This window comes from Coptis chinensis, chromosome 3 (genome assembly GCF_015680905.1).
Source record: "Coptis chinensis isolate HL-2020 chromosome 3, ASM1568090v1, whole genome shotgun sequence".
In the NCBI taxonomy this organism is placed as follows: Eukaryota; Viridiplantae; Streptophyta; class Magnoliopsida; order Ranunculales; family Ranunculaceae; genus Coptis; species Coptis chinensis.
The window spans coordinates 96,536,406-96,545,366 of record NC_141458.1 but is presented as its reverse complement, the minus strand read 5'-3'; the positions used below and the strand labels follow the sequence as shown (position 1 = coordinate 96,545,366).

The following is an 8,961-nucleotide window of genomic DNA, read 5'->3' as shown; positions in this document are numbered from 1 at the left end:
GCCTTGCAAGCAAGTGCACGTGGTAGAAGAAAAGGGATAGCAAAGACAGAAGTGGAGATACAGACTGAGTTCATTGTGTGGTTATATGACAAGGTATTGTTTTCTTCTATTCATGTATTTAGTTTACTAGGATATTACAATTTGTACTTTTAACTTTCTAATTGTCGTTTTTTTTTTCACTTCACAGTTGTTGGCTGAAAAAGACACAAATTGTGACTTATGGCGATTTGTCCAAGGACCATTGTTCAAAGCTAAAACGTATAAAAAGTATCGTGTTAATTGTTTTGTGTTCTCTACTAGGTCGCATGATGAAACAATTGCTACACAAGACAGTGGTGTTTGCATGAATGCAATCACTACATTTTCGTCAAGTAGGAAGGACAAAAATCTCATTGATGCATCGACTAAGTGGTATGGGGTTATCGAACAGATAATAATAGTCGACTGGACTATCCAAAGATGCATGTTGTCTTTACTGCAATTGGTGAAGGTGGAGGACAAGACCAATGGTTGTAAACTTTGTCCAGATTCTAATTTGGTGATGGTTAATCTCAATAGGCTAAAGAGTGTTGATTAGTATATATTGATGAGCGGGCAATTCTTGCTTCGAGGCTAGTCAAGTATTTTACTCAAAGGATTTGAGAAATCCTAATTGGTGGGTAGTGATAAATTCACCTAGGCGATTGACAAGTCGAGTTGATGAACTAGATGCACCAACCGACTTCCAATCTATTCTTGAGGACCAACCTAATTTGCAGCCTTTGATGCAAAGTCTAACATGATTGTAATAGTTGCATTATCACATTTTTAAGATTCTTAGATATTTTTAAGATTCTTAGTTGCATGCGAACTTCTCATTTTCTACTTTTTTCTATTTTGAAGTTTGTTTGTGCAATTAGGTGAGAGTTATGTTTTTTTTATTATCAAGAGTGGTCTTTATAAATGTATACTTTTGAACTTTGTCATTTTTTTTTGTGGTATCCTAGTTTTACCTCTCTGTTCTAACAATTTTTTTGTCATATTAGGCTATTTAATAATGTCATCAGGTCAATCACAACATACTGCTTCCCAGCTTTCGAGTTCAGTCCCACTTCCATCTCATAATTTAACTTCCGACTCACATACATCTCAGCTTTCGGAAGCTTTACCAACGATTACCAAGTTACCTATAGAGTTCAATGAGGATGGCGTCGCTGTAGGTCCTAACCATGCCAAATTGAATACCCAGGTTGGAGTTTATGTTCGAGCTCGTATTCCAATTCATTACAAAGATTGGAGAAAAATAGATGGAAGCTTTAAGGATAATGTCTGGAACAAATTAATGGTATGGTTTACATGTACTTTAATTTCAATGATAACATCCATTATTCTTGATAATTAGTATGTTTTTCCAATCCTATATCTACATGTTGTCCAGCCCTATGTGTGGAAATTTACTTAATATGAAATGAACAAACATCACTTTGTTCATGTAGGAAGAATTTGAGCCTAATGTTCCCAAGAAGCGCACGCGAGAAGTTGAAAAGGACTTTCCTCAAAAGTTCGGATCATCAAAGTATGCCTTTCGGAAAGAGATTTTGGCGTAAGTGCGGGGCGTGGAAGAAGCTATTGCAAAGCATGCCCGGATGGCAAGGATCCAAATCATTGGGCTGCGTTTGTCGAGAAAATGAGTACGCTGAAGTGAGAGCTAGAAACGAAAGAATGCCGAGAATGCCAAAAAGAACATATATCGACATACTAATGGGGGGGCACATATGCCCATAAATTGGATAAAATGGTAGGGTGTCTATTCTTGTACTAACGTTTTCTTATCACCTTATGCTAACAACTATTAAGGATTATTTTTGTAGGATAAAGAAGATCCTAGTAGAAAACATGGACGGGTAGATAGTTGGAAAAAAGGACATGAGTGTCGTGATGGAACTATATTAGCGAGCGTTCAAACCCATTATGTAAGTTCTAATAACATTGAAGCTTGAACTTACCTGTGTGTTGGTATTGTATATAGGCTATGTTGCATACTTGCATACCATTCTCATAATTTATGCATGTATTACTCATATAGGAACAAGTGGAGGCTTCTAATAAAAGAAGAAAAAAGAAGCAAAGCGGGTGGTGTGAGGGCGGTTGTAATGGAAGTAGACTTCGATAATGATGAGTTGTCTGAAGTCTTTGGGCTGACAAAGGGAGTAGAACACGTGGAATCAGTTCCAACAAGTCTAAGAAGCAATTGCAACGTTACAGGTATTGCCAAGGCATTATTGCAGCAAGCAAGCTCTTCATCCATTCGAAGTTGAAGGGGGAAATGAATGAGATGAAGTCTTCCTTATCTAATGTCATAGGCGTGTTAAAGGTGAGTTTGCAGTTTGCACTTGTGCTTTCTTGCATACAATTTCATTATGTATGACCAATTGTTACTATAAATTGTGTCAGGATGTACTTAAAGGGCTGTTAAAAACAATGGAACATCAACTACTCAACAACCGTGCGGCCTAACTAATTTAAACCGAAGTCGGTTCCAGTTTACGTTTCGTCACTTTCGACTCAACAAAACTTGATGAATATGTTTGCAAATTTGAATCCTCCTTACGGGGCGCTTGGTTCTTCACCAAATGTATCCTTATTAGATAGGGATGGTGTAGTGGTTGCTAAGGGGTATGTCATGACAGACAACATTGGAGATTGCAATGGCAGAAAAGTTCTCGAGAGGTGAAAAAAAGGTCTACATAGAGGAAGTCTTGGTTGGTGATGCTCTTGTTTACTGATGGGCCCCAAGATGGAGTTAGATTTTTGGATGGCTTTAGTCTTTGGAGGTCCTTTAATTTGGCTCGAGTCAAGGATGCGTTTTCTTAATAAGTTGTTTGGGATATGCAAACTTTCTGAACTTGGGATTTTTTAGTATGGTTTGGCTTCTTTATGTTTTGAATGCCATTTGTTTTTTGTTTAATATGGATGTCATAGTGACTTGACAAACTTATGGTCTTTTTTTGGTATGGATGAGTATTAACTTTAATATGTTCGTACTATATCTATTTATTAAATTTGATTGCAGTGTATGTATGCTTGTTTGCTTAGTAGGTTGAAGAAAGCCCTAACCCATTTTTAACTCCGCCTGTGCAAATTAATATAATTGGTTTGCATTGCCGGTCCCAAGCTCGGATAAAAGAGGAGGGAGGATGGTGGAGCCTTGGACTCTTTTTCCATTAAACGTTGGGATTCTCGAACTAAAGGTGTGTACTAGTCTTTGCTTAACATGTTGTAACTTAGTTTAGTTTCTCTTGTTGGTGTTTCTGTAGCCTGTCGAATAATGTAAAAGCTGCCTGTGCCTAGATTAGTTAAGACGGTTGTCACTTACACTCTTCTTGTTTCACTAGTATATAGATTGCGTTAGCATTACTTGATTTTGTCGTATCTCTATAGTTGGGTAGTATTATTTCTCGTATCTCTATAGTTTCGCTTATGAATTATTGAGTCATATATTGTCGTTTTCTGAATATCATTTCTTAGATGATGCCGCATGCGGCTTCATCTCACAATTCTTGGATAAATGCTCGGTTTCCAACCATGTAAGTGTAGCACCTTCATCTTTTCTGTATATTATTTTTTTTCTTTTCATTTTCACTATTAAGCGTTATCGAGAATGCTCTATTAATTCCATTGGTACCATGTAAAATGGCAAATTTAGTCAACTTTTAAATGAATTTATACACCTAAATGCGGTTGGCTTGTATATTCTTTCGGTGAGCCCAAAATTGACTTGGTGCGTTACTGCATTTATATGAGATAATTTGTATTTTGCGAAATTCGGGTTTGAAGGCCTCACGCCAAAGGATCTTATGGATCTTGAATTTGTTCTTTGCTCAAGCACATGGTTGGGGTATCATTTGTGCGAGATGTTCATGATATTGTTGTTCTACTGAAAGAATTGGAGAAGTGGAAGTTTAGGAACTTGGGGGTTGTATTGAAGATTGAGACCCGAGTGCATTTGAGAAATTGCCCTTTTGTTGTTGCAGCAATGCGGTCTCCTAATCCCTTGGGGATTATGATTGCGAGGTGATCTTCTTTGTAGAATGTGGATGGGTAAGGCTAGCGGACATTCAAGAAGAAATTATATCTATATGTGGAGCTGCTCACATTCGGTCATCCGGGCAACACAGGTTTTGGAGTCACTTGTCAAGTCAGTCCGCCTACTAGAGCTGAAATTACGGATGTGGCCAATGGAAGGAGGTAATTGGTGCTTTTCCTTGCTTTCTTTTTAAGTTATTAACACTCCATTATCGTATATTTAAATCATCTTGTCCGTAAAATTTGGAAATTGCGGTGACATTTAAAACATAAGTTACCGCCTAAATCCTTCAATAGCTGAACTAGTCTATGAACTTCGATTGGTTGAAATTCTGGTTGGGGTATGGAATGGTATTAGAATGATCTCTTTGCTAAAACAACATATTCTAGACTAGTAAATAGTAATGACATTTGTTATTACTGAACTGAATTCCTTCTAGCTTCTGCCATGAGGCATGCTTGTTTGCTTACTAAATCCACTGGAAATGTGCTTTTTAAAGACCATTTTGATATGCTTAGTAGCTTAAACATACAAATGAGATTTTGTTCTGCTCTTTCGATTATTGTGTTTGAGATAATATGATGTGGAGTTGGTTGGTCTACATCATGGATGTAGGAGCTACTTTGAAATTGAACAAGTAATGTACATGACCAGCATTACCTGATTGCACCAAAAGCAACTGCATTTATTTGGTAGATAGGCGATTCAGCGACTCCAGCAAGTTGGGCTTGGATCAGAGAAAAGTTGGAAGAGTGGAGTTGCATGTAGGACCTCTGATTATTTTCACAGCCTCCAATCTCAACAAACTTTTCCGACCCAACTTTTCCCCCTTCCTTGCAGACGGTGTTGGAAACTTCATATTATGGAGAAATGAGGATTTCAGTTTTCTAAACTGCTTGTGCTGCGATCTGCATACTCAGCTGCTTGTGCTGCGATCTGCAGACTGCTCTGTGCCATACCCTTGTATGCAATGTACTTCTTTCAGCTATTGGCTGTTGGCTGGACTCTTCATTTGTATGGAGAAATGAGGATTTCGGTTTTATTTGTAGGATGGATGATTTTGAATATTGTTGTGCTGCAATCTGCTGCTTGTGCTGCGATCTGCATAGTCAGCTGCTTGTGCTGCGATCTGGGATTTTGGTGGCATAGTACAGAACATTGTACTATGCAAGACTCTAAATTTTCTTGTCTTGTACTGCAAGACTCTAAACATTGTCTTGTGCTGCAAGACTCTAAATTTTGCACTATTTTATGTTCTACAGAACATTGTACACCCAATTGTGTGTAGAATCCCTATTAGAACAATGCTTTGCACGAGACACTACTCTGATTCAAAGTCTTTATTTCGACTATCCGTGTACTTCGACTATCTATTTTATGTGGACTTTGAAGCCTCAATGGTTGTAGCCTCAATGGCTGATCCCAATTCTCAAAATGCACTTAGGCATTTAGAGGTATGGTTTCTTCCAATTCGTCCTTTGTTCATGTGAGTGATACAAGTAAAAGCTATTAAAATGCTAGTTCTTTGACAGGAATTTGCTACATTCTTGAGAGTTCTTGGAAGCTACCCTGCAGATAATAGTCAGCCTTAAATAACCTAAAACAAGGTAAGAATTCAAAACCGGAGATTACTAGCTTTTTAGAGTTGAGGTTAGGTTTTAATCACAGTGAAAATTATTGTTTCATCCTTTATAATCATGATGGATGTCTATATTGCCTCAATATATGTACTGTATTTGCTCCTGGCTATTTTATTGGGTTGCTTAGAGCATGACTTGTGGAGATTAGGATCTTATTATTCACTTTTAATATATAAATTAGTAAGGTATGTAAAATTGTTATTTGTGGGGATTTAGATGTAATATGTAAAAAAAGTGTGCGGGCATGTAAGCTCTCTGGTCAATCACACTCTACTATTATGACTTTTTGTGAAAGAGTTGTTTGTGGCCCTGTGACCCTGACTTTTTGTTTGATGGATGTGAAAGAGTTGGATATTGTATAGGACTTAAGCATATAAGGTGCAGTAACACTCTATCTGGAGTTGGAACATTGATGGTTTGCCTACAATTTGGAGGAATAAATGGAGTATGTTTCTATATGAGCGGAATTTTTGCTACTGCAGGTAAATATATACCTCCTAAACTTTGTTATAAGTAGATCCCTTCATTGTAATACCCATACCCATACCATTCTTTATCTTCAAAGTTGATGTGTGTCTAATACTGATTTACAGGTCGTAGTAACTGCAATTGGTGCAAGTTTAGTCGATATAGCTGGAAAACGATCCGTTCTTGTGGTACGTGGTAGTAATAGCCTCTAGCTCAGAATTTTAAAGTATCACTCTTTGATGAATATAAGGCCTGATGATTTGCACTTGTAGACTTCTAGAACAGGGTGGTCCTCTGCTATTTGATAGCTGCTCTTTCCTTCTATTTGAAGGTGCTGGTGCTAAAATTATTTATGTTCTAACTTTTTTGCCTTTGAGATCCCTAATATAATGCATCATAATTATGTGGAACAGAGCCATGAGTTATCACTTGAAGTAGTCCCTGCACTTGCCGTGACTAGCACTGGTAATTGAACTATACTATGTCTAGATAAGTTCATTTCCACAAGTCAAAATTCAACTTAATAGTACACTGAAAACCTTTTCTTTGAACTCAGCAGCTCTATATATTGGTTCATTCTCAATAGGAATGGGAGCAGTTCATTGGGTTGTAATGTCTAAGGGAACTCTACTGATGATCGTTCCTCACTTTCAACTATCTCGCCTCCACTCCGGTGCTCGTGTCTTCTCTCCACTCTCAAGGTACGTTCCTACACTCCTTTTTTTCTTTTTCTTCTCCAGCCTCTCTCCACTCTCTTCTTCACTTCTTCTCCTCTAGTCCTCTCCTACTTTTTTTTTTCTTCACCAACGTCTCTCTACTCTCTTCTTATGTTCTTCACTTCACTTCTCCTCTCCTACTTTTTTTTTTTACTTCTCTTGCTTCTCTCCACTCTCTTCTTCAATTCTGCCTCTCTCCACTCTATTCTTCTCCTGCCTCTCTCCACTCTCTTCTCCAGTTCTGCCTCTCCTTTTTTTTTTTTTTTTTTTTTTTTAAAAGTTTTAACAGAAGGGTGGAAGAATGTGAGTAGTATGATTTCAACACAAGTTGTAAATTTGTGTGATTGTGTCTAAATGTTTTCTGCTGAAAATTTGGACCCCTCTTCTTCGGGTTCACTTTGTTAGCAAATTTATTTGTGTAATAATGTCGTAAGGGCAGAGATGCTAACTGTCCAATGATTACAATTTTGTCAGAAGAGGGAGTGTTATGTGCATGAGTGCATTTTTAAGAGTTGAAGTACTCAGCAGTTAATGTGTTTTCACTCAATGAAGATGGAGGAAATAAACAAGATTATAAGGGAACTATATGCGTGAGACATCTGAGGGGACAAGATATAGATTATATAAGCATTCATTCCGATTCGAGTCTTTGGGACTTGATCCTATAGCTACAGAGCACGATTGAAAATCTCTTTAGACTTAAAACCTCTTTTAGACTTAATCTGGTTTCCTTGTAATGAACTTTGGTGTTGTTTCTCCTCTACTTTGTAGTGCTCATGCAGACCCGGTGATGCAAAGTTTGGAAATGTGCGGAAGGTGCGAAAGGTGGGAGGAAAGGTGAGAAAGTGCAACTTTCTAGTATTTTATATGAAAAAGAATGGAAGAAGTCTTCTCTTGATTAGTTTTTTGGTTTTTCCTTAGATTATATGTAAGGGGACAAAGCTCACTAGAATTGCTATTTTTTATTAGAAACTTTTGACTTAGTTTTTGATGCCGCAAGTAGGGGAAAACAATTCTTAATAATTAATAGAAAAAAAATAAAATAAAGCAGCTGATTTAGTAGCATTGGCCGCATTAAGGGCTTGATGTAAATGTGTTAATAACAAAGTGCATGGCTTAGTGGTATGTCAACATGCATATTGGTCTATACATAAACAATTATGCATAAGTTTTAAGGACTTGAGAGCGGAACAAGGGATGGTTTGTAGTAGCTAGAAATATGGTCGCTTGAAGGACTGGTCGAGCTTAGAACTGGCCTAGGGTAGCTGGGCAATTGTAGCCAACAGTGGCCTATAGCAGCCTAGGACTTGAAATTGTATGAAGTGTGAAGCTTGGGTATTTTGTACCATTCTAGAATTATTGTTTGGAAAATGTAGTCATATAGGTTTTGTCTTGAAAAAAATCATTTGGCTGGAAAGTTTTTGAGGTAGTTGGGTAATATTTGGAATTAGACTTGAAATTAGCATTCACTGAATTCAGGTATGGATGTTTCTTTCATTTTGCCTGTCTTACGTATTTTAATTTATCTTATTCTCAAGACTCAAGATTTATGGAGTGTCGAGGCCTAGATAGTCGAAGAAAAAGAGGATGAGTTCCTTGACAAATCTAAAATGTTTATTTCCTTGTGCATCAAATTTACGAATTGCATGTTCTTTATGTGTATGACTTTTTGGTTGTGATTTGTAGTAATATAAAAGAGTACGTACTTGATTGGATGTATTTGTGAGGTTTTTGTTTATTGGTAATTTTGTGGAATTTTAAAAAAAAAAAATGGGGACATTTTATGTAGGTGATTGGTGAAGGTGGTAAACGTGTGGCACGAGAAAATTAATTTTTTTTAAATATGAAATTGTTTTATAACGGCAAAAAAGCGTTACTAAACTTTTCATTAAGTAACACTTATAAAGTAGGAAAAACGTTAGAAATGGGTGCAAAAACCGTTAGTAAATTATTCAATTAGCAGCACATATTACACGAAAAAGCGTTACTAATTTCTCATAATCGTTACTAATATCTTCATTAAGCTATGTGTACAAACTGTTAGAAATTGAAGGAAACCGTTACTATTTTT

At 36.9% G+C, this 8,961-nt stretch overlaps 1 long non-coding RNA gene across 2 annotated transcripts; it reads left to right on the top strand.

Moving 5' to 3' along the window:
* Nucleotides 1-6,013: 6,013 nt before the first annotated feature.
* On the top strand, nt 6,014-6,837 carry LOC147511894 (uncharacterized). 2 transcript variants are annotated; one of them, XR_015217097.1, is made up of 5 exons: nt 6,014-6,188; nt 6,300-6,362; nt 6,447-6,505; nt 6,588-6,639; nt 6,731-6,835. It is a non-coding gene; the product is annotated as an uncharacterized LOC147511894 (long non-coding RNA). The 2 variants fall into 2 exon arrangements; XR_015217096.1 differs by having other exon boundaries at nt 6,018-6,188; nt 6,734-6,837.
* Nucleotides 6,838-8,961: the final 2,124 nt, after the last annotated feature.